Source organism: Lissotriton helveticus, chromosome 1_2, assembly GCF_964261635.1.
Source record: "Lissotriton helveticus chromosome 1_2, aLisHel1.1, whole genome shotgun sequence".
Lineage (NCBI taxonomy): Eukaryota > Metazoa > Chordata > Amphibia > Caudata > Salamandridae > Lissotriton > Lissotriton helveticus.
Genome location: NC_136058.1, coordinates 340,204,876 through 340,218,887, shown reverse-complemented (window position 1 = coordinate 340,218,887; position 14,012 = coordinate 340,204,876). Strand labels below are relative to the sequence as shown.

Below are 14,012 nucleotides of genomic sequence, written 5' to 3'. Positions count from 1 at the left end.
GGTCTCCCGCGTGACAGGCGGGGATACTGAACACTATACTAACGAGGACTTATTGGCATCAGTTAAACAGTGCCCACCTCCTTGGGGTTAAGGCATACCCTCGATCAATTCACAGTATTGTAATAGGCAGATTTGCTGCTTTTGGTTAGGACAAGTAATCTTTTTTCCTAAATATTACAATACAGAAATTCCTAGCCAAAAACAATCAGTTTTATCAAGAAATTATTTCATTGAAATAAATATCTATCTATCGATCTGTCTATCTGGCTATCTTTCTAACTATCAATATATATATTTATATATATCTATATATATATATATATAATCAGCTCACTTTACCATTTGCAGCTTATAACTATTAGCCACCAGGGGTCACTACTAACCAAAAGCAGTCATTCTACTTGTAAATTGTGCCAATCGAGTGGAACAGCAGCCTAGGATTCACCACTGCTTCATCTCATTTTCCAAGAGAATGCAGATGTAAAGTGTTTTTGATGGTACGCCTGTGCATATTGAAATATTCAGAGCATATTCTGAATTTCAGTTAACACATCAGTAAGCATTTTGGCCATCAGTGAATTCAACCTTTTTTCTCAATCAGAATAGGCAAGGATAATGACAGATATATTTTACAATGTTAGAAAGTACATCACTTTATTTAATTGTGTGAATAAAATGAATCGCCTCCCCGTCGCGGAATTGAACCACGGTCTCCCGCGTGACAGGCGGGGATACTGACCACTATACTAACGAGGACTTATTGGCATTAGTTAAACAGTGCTCACCTCCTTGGGGTTAAGGCATACCCTTGATCAATTCACAGTATTGTAATAGCTTATTTGCTGCTTTTGGTTAGGACAAGTAATCTTTTTTCCTAAATATTACAATACAGAAATTCCTAGCCAAAAACAATCAGTTTTATCAAGAAATGATTTCATTGATATAAATATCTATCTATCGATCTGTCTATCTGGCTATCTTTCTAACTATCAATATATATATTTATATATATCTATATATATATATATAATCAGCTCACTTTACCATTTGCAGCTTATAACTATTAGCCACCAGGGGTCACTACTAACCAAAAGCAGTCATTCTACTTGTAAATTGTGCCAATCGAGTGGAACAGCAGCCTAGGATTCACCACTGCTTCATCTCATTTTCCAAGAGAATGCAGATGTAAAGTGTTTTTGATGGTACGCCTGTGCATATTGAAATATTCAGAGCATATTCTGAATTTCAGTTAACACATCAGTAAGCATTTTGTCCATCTGTGAATTCAACCTTTTTTCTCAATCGGAATAGGCAAGGATAATGACAGATATATTTTACAATGTTAGAAAGTGCATCATTTTATTTAATTGTGTGAATAAAAGGAATTGCCTCCCCGTCGGGGAATTGATCCCCGGTCTCCTGCGTGACAGGCGGGGATACTGACCACTATACTAACGAGGACTTATTGGCATCAGTTAAACAGTGCTCACCTCCTTGGGGTTAAGGCATACCCTCGATCAATTCACAGTATTGTAATAGGCAGATTTGCTGCTTTTGGTTAGGACAAGTAATCTTTTTTCCTAAATATTACAATACAGAAATTCTTAGCCAAAAACAATCAGTTTTATCAAGAAATTATTTCATTGAAATAAATATCTATCTATCGATCTGTCTATCTGGCTATCTTTCTAACTATCAATATATATATTTATATATATATCTATATATATATATATAATCAGCTCACTTTACCATTTGCAGCTTATAACTATTAGCCACCAGGGGTCACTACTAACCAAAAGCAGTCATTCTACTTGTAAATTGTGCCAATCGAGTGGAACAGCAGCCTAGGATTCACCACTGCTTCATCTCATTTTCCAAGAGAATGCAGATGTAAAGTGTTTTTGATGGTACGCCTGTGCATATTGAAATATTCAGAGCATATTCTGAATTTCAGTTAACACATCAGTAAGCATTTTGGCCATCAGTGAATTCAACCTTTTTTCTCAATCAGAATAGGCAAGGATAATGACAGATATATTTTACAATGTTAGAAAGTACATCATTTTATTTAATTGTGTGAATAAAATGAATCGCCTCCCCGTCGGGGAATTGAACCCCGGTCTCCCGCGTGACAGGCGGGGATACTGACCACTATACTAACGAGGACTTATTGGCATCAGTTAAACAGTGCTCACCTCCTTGGGGTTTAGACATACCCTCGATCAATTCACAGTATTGTAATAGGCAGATTTGCTGCTTTTGGTTAGGACAAGTAATCTTTTTTCCTAAATATTACAATACAGAAATTCCTAGCCAAAAACAATCAGTTTTATCAAGAAATGATTTCATTGAAATAAATATCTATCTATCGATCTGTCTATCTGGCTATCTTTCTAACTATCAATATATATATGTATATATATCTATATATATATATATATATAATCAGCTCACTTTACCATTTGCAGCTTATAACTATTAGCCACCAGGGGTCACTACTAACCAAAAGCAGTCATTCTACTTGTAAATTGTGCCAATCGAGTGCAACAGCAGCCTAGGATTCACCACTGCTTCATCTCATTTTCCAAGAGAATGCAGATGTAAAGTGTTTTTGATGGTACGCATATGCATATTGAAATAATCAGAGCATATTCTGAATTTCAGTTAACACATCAGTAAGCATTTTGTCCATCAGTGAATTCAACCTTTTTTCTCAATCGGAATAGGCAAGGATAATGACAGATATATTTTACAATGTTAGAAAGTACATCATTTTATTTAATTGTGTGAATAAAATGAATCGCCTCCCCGTCGGGGAATTGAACCCCGGTCTCCAGCGTGACAGGCGGGGATACTGACCACTATACTAACGAGGACTTATTGGCATCAGTTAAACAGTGCTCACCTCCTTGGGGTTAAGGCATACCCTCGATCAATTCACAGTATTGTAATAGGCAGATTTGCTGCTTTTGGTTAGGACAAGTAAACTTTTTTCCTAAATATTACAATACAGAAATTCCTAGCCAAAAACAATCAGTGTTATCAAGAAATGATTTCATTGAAATAAATATCTATCTATCGATCTGTCTATCTGGCTATCTTTCTAACTATCAATATATATATTTATATATATCTATCTATATATATATAATCAGCTCACTTTACCATTTGCAGCTTATAACTATTAGCCACCAGGGGTCACTACTAACCAAAAGCAGTCATTCTACTTGTAAATTGTGCCAATCGAGTGGAACAGCAGCCTAGGATTCACCACTGCTTCATCTCATTTTCCAAGAGAATGCAGATGTAAAGTGTTTTTGATGGTACGCCTGTGCATATTGAAATATTCAGAGCATATTCTGAATTTCAGTTAACACATCAGTAAGCATTTTGTCCATCAGTGAATTCAACCTTTTTTCTCAATCGGAATAGGCAAGGATAATGACAGATATATTTTACAATGTTAGAAAGTACATCATTTTATTTAATTGTGTGAATAAAATGAATCGCCTCCCCGTCGGGGAATTGAACCCCGGTCTCCCGCGTGACAGGCGGGGATACTGACCACTATACTAACGAGGACTTATTGGCATCAGTTAAACAGTGCTCACCTCCTTGGGGTTAAGGCATACCCTCGATCAATTCACAGTATTGTAATAGGCAGATTTGCTGCTTTTGGTTAGGACAAGTAATCTTTTTTCCTAAATATTACAATACAGAAATTCATAGCCAAAAACAATCAGTTTTATCAAGAAATGATTTCATTGAAATAAATATCTATCTATCGATCTGTCTATCTGGCTATCTTTCTAACTATCAATATATATATTTATATATATCTATATATATATATATATAATCAGCTCACTTTACCATTTGCAGCTTATAACTATTAGCCACCAGGGGTCACTACTAACCAAAAGCAGTCATTCTACTTGTAAATTGTGCCAATCGAGTGGAACAGCAGCCTAGGATTCACCACTGCTTCATCTCATTTTCCAAGAGAATGCAGATGTAAAGTGTTTTTGATGGTACGCCTGTGCATATTGAAATATTCAGAGCATATTCTGAATTTCAGTTAACACATCAGTAAGCATTTTGTCCATCAGTGAATTCAACCTTTTTTCTCAATCGGAATAGGCAAGGATAATGACAGATATATTTTACAATGTTAGAAAGTACATCATTTTATTTAATTGTGTGAATAAAATGAATCGCCTCCCCGTCGGGGAATTGAACCCCGGTCTCCCGCGTGACAGGCGGGGATACTGACCACTATACTAACGAGGACTTATTGGCATCAGTTAAACAGTGCTCACCTCCTTGGGGTTAAGGCATACCCTCGATCAATTCACAGTATTGTAATAGGCAGATTTGCTGCTTTTGGTTAGGACAAGTAATCTTTTTTCCTAAATATTACAATACAGAAATTCCTAGCCAAAAACAATCAGTTTTATCAAGAAATTATTTCATTGAAATAAATATCTATCTATCGATCTGTCTATCTGGCTATCTTTCTAACTATCAATATATATATTTATATATATCTATATATATATATATAATCATCTCACTTTACCATTTGCAGCTTATAACTATTAGCCACCAGGGGTCACTACTAACCAAAAGCAGTCATTCTACTTGTAAATTGTGCCAATCGAGTGGAACAGCAGCCTAGGATTCACCACTGCTTCATCTCATTTTCCAAGAGAATGCAGATGTTAAGTGTTTTTGATGGTACGCCTGTGCATATTGAAATATTCAGAGTATATTCTGAATTTCAGTTAACACATCAGTAAGCATTTTGGCCATCAGTGAATTCAACCTTTTTTCTCAATCAGAATAGGCAAGGATAATGACAGATATATTTTACAATGTTAGAAAGTACATCATTTTATTTAATTGTGTGAATAAAATGAATCGCCTCCCCGTCGGGGAATTGAACCACGGTCTCCCGCGTGACAGGCGGGGATACTGACCACTATACTAACGAGGACTTATTGGCATCAGTTAAACAGTGCTCACCTCCTTGGGGTTAAGGCATACCCTTGATCAATTCACAGTATTGTAATAGGCAGATTTGCTGCTTTTGGTTAGGACAAGTAATCTTTTTTCCTAAATATTACAATACAGAAATTCCTAGCCAAAAACAATCAGTTTTATCAAGAAATGATTTCATTGAAATAAATATCTATCTATCGATCTGTCTATCTGGCTATCTTTCTAACTATCAATATATATATTTATATATATCTATATATATATATATAATCATCTCACTTTACCATTTGCAGCTTATAACTATTAGCCACCAGGGGTCACTACTAACCAAAAGCAGTCATTCTACTTGTAAATTGTGCCAATCGAGTGGAACAGCAGCCTAGGATTCACCACTGCTTCATCTCATTTTCCAAGAGAATGCAGATGTTAAGTGTTTTTGATGGTACGCCTGTGCATATTGAAATATTCAGAGTATATTCTGAATTTCAGTTAACACATCAGTAAGCATTTTGGCCATCAGTGAATTCAACCTTTTTTCTCAATCAGAATAGGCAAGGATAATGACAGATATATTTTATAATGTTAGAAAGTACATCATTTTATTTAATTGTGTGAATAAAATGAATCGCCTCCCCGTCGGGGAATTGAACCACGGTCTCCCGCGTGACAGGCGGGGATACTGACCACTATACTAACGAGGACTTATTGGCATCAGTTAAACAGTGCTCACCTCCTTGGGGTTAAGGCATACCCTTGATCAATTCACAGTATTGTAATAGGCAGATTTGCTGCTTTTGGTTAGGACAAGTAATCTTTTTTCCTAAATATTACAATACAGAAATTCCTAGCCAAAAACAATCAGTTTTATCAAGAAATGATTTCATTGAAATAAATATCTATCTATCGATCTGTCTATCTGGCTATCTTTCTAACTATCAATATATATATTTATATATATCTATATATATATATATAATCAGCTCACTTTACCATTTGCAGCTTATAACTATTAGCCACCAGGGGTCACTACTAACCAAAAGCAGTCATTCTACTTGTAAATTGTGCCAATCGAGTGGAACAGCAGCCTAGGATTCACCACTGCTTCATCTCATTTTCCAAGAGAATGCAGATGTAAAGTGTTTTTGATGGTACGCCTGTGCATATTGAAATATTCAGAGCATATTCTGAATTTCAGTTAACACATCAGTAAGCATTTTGGCCATCAGTGAATTCAACCATTTTTCTCAATCAGAATAGGCAAGGATAATGACAGATATATTTTACAATGTTAGAAAGTACATCATTTTATTTAATTGTGTGAATAAAATGAATCGCCTCCCCGTCAGGGAATTGAACCCCGGTCTCCCGCGTGACAGGCGGGGATACTGAACACTATACTAACGAGGACTTATTGGCATCAGTTAAACAGTGCCCACCTCCTTGGGGTTAAGGCATACCCTCGATCAATTCACAGTATTGTAATAGGCAGATTTGCTGCTTTTGGTTAGGACAAGTAATCTTTTTTCCTAAATATTACAATACAGAAATTCCTAGCCAAAAACAATCAGTTTTATCAAGAAATTATTTCATTGAAATAAATATCTATCTATCGATCTGTCTATCTGGCTATCTTTCTAACTATCAATATATATATTTATATATATCTATATATATATATATAATCAGCTCACTTTACCATTTGCAGCTTATAACTATTAGCCACCAGGGGTCACTACTAACCAAAAGCAGTCATTCTACTTGTAAATTGTGCCAATCGAGTGGAACAGCAGCCTAGGATTCACCACTGCTTCATATCATTTTCCAAGAGAATGCAGATGTAAAGTGTTTTTGATGGTACGCCTGTGCATATTGAAATATTCAGAGCATATTCTGAATTTCAGTTAACACATCAGTAAGCATTTTGTCCATCAGTGAATTCAACCTTTTTTCTCAATCGGAATAGGCAAGGATAATGACAGATATATTTTACAATGTTAGAAAGTACATCATTTTATTTAATTGTGTGAATAAAATGAATCGCCTCCCCGTCGGGGAATTGAACCCCGGTCTCCCGCGTGACAGGCGGGGATACTGACCACTATACTAACGAGGACTTATTGGCATCAGTTAAACAGTGCTCACCTCCTTGGGGTTAAGGCATACCCTCGATCAATTCACAGTATTGTAATAGGCAGATTTGCTGCTTTTGGTTAGGACAAGTAATCTTTTTTCCTAAATATTACAATACAGAAATTCCTAGCCAAAAACAATCAGTTTTATCAAGAAATTATTTCATTGAAATAAATATCTATCTATCGATCTGTCTATCTGGCTATCTTTCTAACTATCAATATATATATTTATATATATCTATATATATATATATAATCATCTCACTTTACCATTTGCAGCTTATAACTATTAGCCACCAGGGGTCACTACTAACCAAAAGCAGTCATTCTACTTGTAAATTGTGCCAATCGAGTGGAACAGCAGCCTAGGATTCACCACTGCTTCATCTCATTTTCCAAGAGAATGCAGATGTTAAGTGTTTTTGATGGTACGCCTGTGCATATTGAAATATTCAGAGTATATTCTGAATTTCAGTTAACACATCAGTAAGCATTTTGGCCATCAGTGAATTCAACCTTTTTTCTCAATCAGAATAGGCAAGGATAATGACAGATATATTTTACAATGTTAGAAAGTACATCATTTTATTTAATTGTGTGAATAAAATGAATCGCCTCCCCGTCGGGGAATTGAACCACGGTCTCCCGCGTAACAGGCGGGGATACTGACCACTATACTAACGAGGACTTATTGGCATCAGTTAAACAGTGCTCACCTCCTTGGGGTTAAGGCATACCCTTGATCAATTCACAGTATTGTAATAGGCAGATTTGCTGCTTTTGGTTAGGACAAGTAATCTTTTTTCCTAAATATTACAATACAGAAATTCCTAGCCAAAAACAATCAGTTTTATCAAGAAATGATTTCATTGAAATAAATATCTATCTATCGATCTGTCTATCTGGCTATCTTTCTAACTATCAATATATATATTTATATATATCTATATATATATATATAATCAGCTCACTTTACCATTTGCAGCTTATAACTATTAGCCACCAGGGGTCACTACTAACCAAAAGCAGTCATTCTACTTGTAAATTGTGCCAATCGAGTGGAACAGCAGCCTAGGATTCACCACTGCTTCATCTCATTTTCCAAGAGAATGCAGATGTAAAGTGTTTTTGATGGTACGCCTGTGCATATTGAAATATTCAGAGCATATTCTGAATTTCAGTTAACACATCAGTAAGCATTTTGGCCATCAGTGAATTCAACCATTTTTCTCAATCAGAATAGGCAAGGATAATGACAGATATATTTTACAATGTTAGAAAGTACATCATTTTATTTAATTGTGTGAATAAAATGAATCGCCTCCCCGTCAGGGAATTGAACCCCGGTCTCCCGCGTGACAGGCGGGGATACTGAACACTATACTAACGAGGACTTATTGGCATCAGTTAAACAGTGCCCACCTCCTTGGGGTTAAGGCATACCCTCGATCAATTCACAGTATTGTAATAGGCAGATTTGCTGCTTTTGGTTAGGACAAGTAATCTTTTTTCCTAAATATTACAATACAGAAATTCCTAGCCAAAAACAATCAGTTTTATCAAGAAATTATTTCATTGAAATAAATATCTATCTATCGATCTGTCTATCTGGCTATCTTTCTAACTATCAATATATATATTTATATATATCTATATATATATATATAATCAGCTCACTTTACCATTTGCAGCTTATAACTATTAGCCACCAGGGGTCACTACTAACCAAAAGCAGTCATTCTACTTGTAAATTGTGCCAATCGAGTGGAACAGCAGCCTAGGATTCACCACTGCTTCATATCATTTTCCAAGAGAATGCAGATGTAAAGTGTTTTTGATGGTACGCCTGTGCATATTGAAATATTCAGAGCATATTCTGAATTTCAGTTAACACATCAGTAAGCATTTTGGCCATCAGTGAATTCAACCATTTTTCTCAATCAGAATAGGCAAGGATAATGACAGATATATTTTACAATGTTAGAAAGTACATCATTTTATTTAATTGTGTGAATAAAATGAATCGCCTCCCCGTCGGGGAATTGAACCCCGGTCTCCCGCGTGACAGGCGGGGATACTGAACACTATACTAACGAGGACTTATTGGCATCAGTTAAACAGTGCCCACCTCCTTGGGGTTAAGGCATACCCTCGATCAATTCACAGTATTGTAATAGGCAGATTTGCTGCTTTTGGTTAGGACAAGTAATCTTTTTTCCTAAATATTACAATACAGAAATTCCTAGCCAAAAACAATCAGTTTTATCAAGAAATTATTTCATTGAAATAAATATCTATCTATCGATCTGTCTATCTGGCTATCTTTCTAACTATCAATATATATATTTATATATATCTATATATATATATATATATAATCAGCTCACTTTACCATTTGCAGCTTATAACTATTAGCCACCAGGGGTCACTACTAACCAAAAGCAGTCATTCTACTTGTAAATTGTGCCAATCGAGTGGAACAGCAGCCTAGGATTCATCACTGCTTCATCTCATTTTCCAAGAGAATGCAGATGTAAAGTGTTTTTGATGGTACGCCTGTGCATATTGAAATATTCAGAGCATATTCTGAATTTCAGTTAACACATCAGTAAGCATTTTGGCCATCAGTGAATTCAACCTTTTTTCTCAATCAGAATAGGCAAGGATAATGACAGATATATTTTACAATGTTAGAAAGTACATCATTTTATTTAATTGTGTGAATAAAATGAATCGCCTCCCCGTCGGGAAATTGAACCCCGGTCTCCCGCGTGACAGGCGGGGATACTGACCACTATACTAACGAGGACTTATTGGCATCAGTTAAACAGTGCTCACCTCCTTGGGGTTAAGGCATACCCTCGATCAATTCACAGTATTGTAATAGGCAGATTTGCTGCTTTTGGTTAGGACAAGTAATCTTTTTTCCTAAATATTACAATACAGAAATTCCTAGCCAAAAACAATCAGTTTTATCAAGAAATGATTTCATTGAAATAAATATCTATCTATCGATCTGTCTATCTGGCTATCTTTCTAACTATCAATATATATATTTATATATATCTATATATATATATATAATCAGCTCACTTTACCATTTGCAGCTTATAACTATTAGCCACCAGGGGTCACTACTAACCAAAAGCAGTCATTCTACTTGTAAATTGTGCCAATCGAGTGGAACAGCAGCCTAGGATTCACCACTGCTTCATCTCATTTTCCAAGAGAATGCAGATGTAAAGTGTTTTTGATGGTACGCCTGTGCATATTGAAATATTCAGAGCATATTCTGAATTTCAGTTAACACATCAGTAAGCATTTTGGCCATCAGTGAATTCAACCTTTTTTCTCAATCAGAATAGGCAAGGATAATGACAGATATATTTTACAATGTTAGAAAGTACATCATTTTATTTAATTGTGTGAATAAAATGAATCGCCTCCCCGTCGGGGAATTGAACCGCGGTCTCCCGCGTGACAGGCGGGGATACTGACCACTATACTAACGAGGACTTATTGGCATCAGTTAAACAGTGCTCACCTCCTTGGGGTTAAGGCATACCCTTGATCAATTCACAGTATTGTAATAGGCAGATTTGCTGCTTTTGGTTAGGACAAGTAATCTTTTTTCCTAAATATTACAATACAGAAATTCCTAGCCAAAAACAATCAGTTTTATCAAGAAATGATTTCATTGAAATAAATATCTATCTATCGATCTGTCTATCTGGCTATCTTTCTAACTATCAATATATATATTTATATATATCTATATATATATATATATATAATCAGCTCACTTTACCATTTGCAGCTTATAACTATTAGCCACCAGGGGTCACTACTAACCAAAAGCAGTCATTCTACTTGTAAATTGTGCCAATCGAGTGGAACAGCAGCCTAGGATTCACCACTGCTTCATCTCATTTTCCAAGAGAATGCAGATGTAAAGTGTTTTTGATGGTACGCCTGTGCATATTGAAATATTCAGAGCATATTCTGAATTTCAGTTAACACATCAGTAAGCATTTTGGCCATCAGTGAATTCAACCATTTTTCTCAATCAGAATAGGCAAGGATAATGACAGATATATTTTACAATGTTAGAAAGTACATCATTTTATTTAATTGTGTGAATAAAATGAATCGCCTCCCCGTCAGGGAATTGAACCCCGGTCTCCCGCGTGACAGGCGGGGATACTGAACACTATACTAACGAGGACTTATTGGCATCAGTTAAACAGTGCCCACCTCCTTGGGGTTAAGGCATACCCTCGATCAATTCACAGTATTGTAATAGGCAGATTTGCTGCTTTTGGTTAGGACAAGTAATCTTTTTTCCTAAATATTACAATACAGAAATTCCTAGCCAAAAACAATCAGTTTTATCAAGAAATTATTTCATTGAAATAAATATCTATCTATCGATCTGTCTATCTGGCTATCTTTCTAACTATCAATATATATATTTATATATATCTATATATATATATATAATCAGCTCACTTTACCATTTGCAGCTTATAACTATTAGCCACCAGGGGTCACTACTAACCAAAAGCAGTCATTCTACTTGTAAATTGTGCCAATCGAGTGGAACAGCAGCCTAGGATTCACCACTGCTTCATATCATTTTCCAAGAGAATGCAGATGTAAAGTGTTTTTGATGGTACGCCTGTGCATATTGAAATATTCAGAGCATATTCTGAATTTCAGTTAACACATCAGTAAGCATTTTGGCCATCAGTGAATTCAACCATTTTTCTCAATCAGAATAGGCAAGGATAATGACAGATATATTTTACAATGTTAGAAAGTACATCATTTTATTTAATTGTGTGAATAAAATGAATCGCCTCCCCGTCGGGGAATTGAACCCCGGTCTCCCGCGTGACAGGCGGGGATACTGAACACTATACTAACGAGGACTTATTGGCATCAGTTAAACAGTGCCCACCTCCTTGGGGTTAAGGCATACCCTCGATCAATTCACAGTATTGTAATAGGCAGATTTGCTGCTTTTGGTTAGGACAAGTAATCTTTTTTCCTAAATATTACAATACAGAAATTCCTAGCCAAAAACAATCAGTTTTATCAAGAAATTATTTCATTGAAATAAATATCTATCTATCGATCTGTCTATCTGGCTATCTTTCTAACTATCAATATATATATTTATATATATCTATATATATATATATATATATAATCAGCTCACTTTACCATTTGCAGCTTATAACTATTAGCCACCAGGGGTCACTACTAACCAAAAGCAGTCATTCTACTTGTAAATTGTGCCAATCGAGTGGAACAGCAGCCTAGGATTCACCACTGCTTCATCTCATTTTCCAAGAGAATGCAGATGTTAAGTGTTTTTGATGGTACGCCTGTGCATATTGAAATATTCAGAGTATATTCTGAATTTCAGTTAACACATCAGTAAGCATTTTGGCCATCAGTGAATTCAACCTTTTTTCTCAATCAGAATAGGCAAGGATAATGACAGATATATTTTACAATGTTAGAAAGTACATCATTTTATTTAATTGTGTGAATAAAATGAATCGCCTCCCCGTCGGGGAATTGAACCACGGTCTCCCGCGTGACAGGCGGGGATACTGACCACTATACTAACGAGGACTTATTGGCATCAGTTAAACAGTGCTCACCTCCTTGGGGTTAAGGCATACCCTTGATCAATTCACAGTATTGTAATAGGCAGATTTGCTGCTTTTGGTTAGGACAAGTAATCTTTTTTCCTAAATATTACAATACAGAAATTCCTAGCCAAAAACAATCAGTTTTATCAAGAAATGATTTCATTGAAATAAATATCTATCTATCGATCTGTCTATCTGGCTATCTTTCTAACTATCAATATATATATTTATATATATCTATATATATATATATAATCAGCTCACTTTACCATTTGCAGCTTATAACTATTAGCCACCAGGGGTCACTACTAACCAAAAGCAGTCATTCTACTTGTAAATTGTGCCAATCGAGTGGAACAGCAGCCTAGGATTCACCACTGCTTCATCTCATTTTCCAAGAGAATGCAGATGTAAAGTGTTTTTGATGGTACGCCTGTGCATATTGAAATATTCAGAGCATATTCTGAATTTCAGTTAACACATCAGTAAGCATTTTGGCCATCAGTGAATTCAACCATTTTTCTCAATCAGAATAGGCAAGGATAATGACAGATATATTTTACAATGTTAGAAAGTACATCATTTTATTTAATTGTGTGAATAAAATGAATCGCCTCCCCGTCAGGGAATTGAACCCCGGTCTCCCGCGTGACAGGCGGGGATACTGAACACTATACTAACGAGGACTTATTGGCATCAGTTAAACAGTGCCCACCTCCTTGGGGTTAAGGCATACCCTCGATCAATTCACAGTATTGTAATAGGCAGATTTGCTGCTTTTGGTTAGGACAAGTAATCTTTTTTCCTAAATATTACAATACAGAAATTCCTAGCCAAAAACAATCAGTTTTATCAAGAAATTATTTCATTGAAATAAATATCTATCTATCGATCTGTCTATCTGGCTATCTTTCTAACTATCAATATATATATTTATATATATCTATATATATATTCACTGAAAAAACCATAGGTTATAGACCATATATAGTTAGGAATTAGCATTTACAAAACCTTGAAAATTCACTGAAAAAACCATAGGTTATAGACCATATATAGTTAGGAATTAGCATTTAAAAAACCTTATTTTACTCACACAAAACCATTGAAATTACATATATAGTTAGTTGCACTAACTATATATCGCGCACCTGCAATCCACTGCTGATGATGTCACATATTACATCATTCATGACATGGTCAGTGACATCAC

At 35.5% G+C, this 14,012-nt stretch overlaps 6 non-coding genes across 6 annotated transcripts; all 6 read right to left on the bottom strand.

The window, feature by feature from the left end:
* Window positions 1–684: 684 nt before the first annotated feature.
* On the bottom strand, window positions 685–756 carry TRNAD-GUC (transfer RNA aspartic acid (anticodon GUC)). Its single transcript has one exon. It is a non-coding gene; the product is annotated as a tRNA-Asp (tRNA).
* Window positions 757–2,097: 1,341 nt separating this feature from the next.
* TRNAD-GUC (transfer RNA aspartic acid (anticodon GUC)) lies at window positions 2,098–2,169 on the bottom strand. Its single transcript has one exon. It is a non-coding gene; the product is annotated as a tRNA-Asp (tRNA).
* A 1,344-nt stretch (window positions 2,170–3,513) lies between these two features.
* TRNAD-GUC (transfer RNA aspartic acid (anticodon GUC)) lies at window positions 3,514–3,585 on the bottom strand. Its single transcript has one exon. It is a non-coding gene; the product is annotated as a tRNA-Asp (tRNA).
* A 636-nt stretch (window positions 3,586–4,221) lies between these two features.
* On the bottom strand, window positions 4,222–4,293 carry TRNAD-GUC (transfer RNA aspartic acid (anticodon GUC)). The gene has a single exon. It is a non-coding gene; the product is annotated as a tRNA-Asp (tRNA).
* A 2,752-nt stretch (window positions 4,294–7,045) lies between these two features.
* Window positions 7,046–7,117, bottom strand: TRNAD-GUC (transfer RNA aspartic acid (anticodon GUC)). The gene has a single exon. It is a non-coding gene; the product is annotated as a tRNA-Asp (tRNA).
* A 634-nt stretch (window positions 7,118–7,751) lies between these two features.
* On the bottom strand, window positions 7,752–7,823 carry TRNAN-GUU (transfer RNA asparagine (anticodon GUU)). The gene has a single exon. It is a non-coding gene; the product is annotated as a tRNA-Asn (tRNA).
* Between the last annotated feature and the right edge of the window lie 6,189 nt (window positions 7,824–14,012).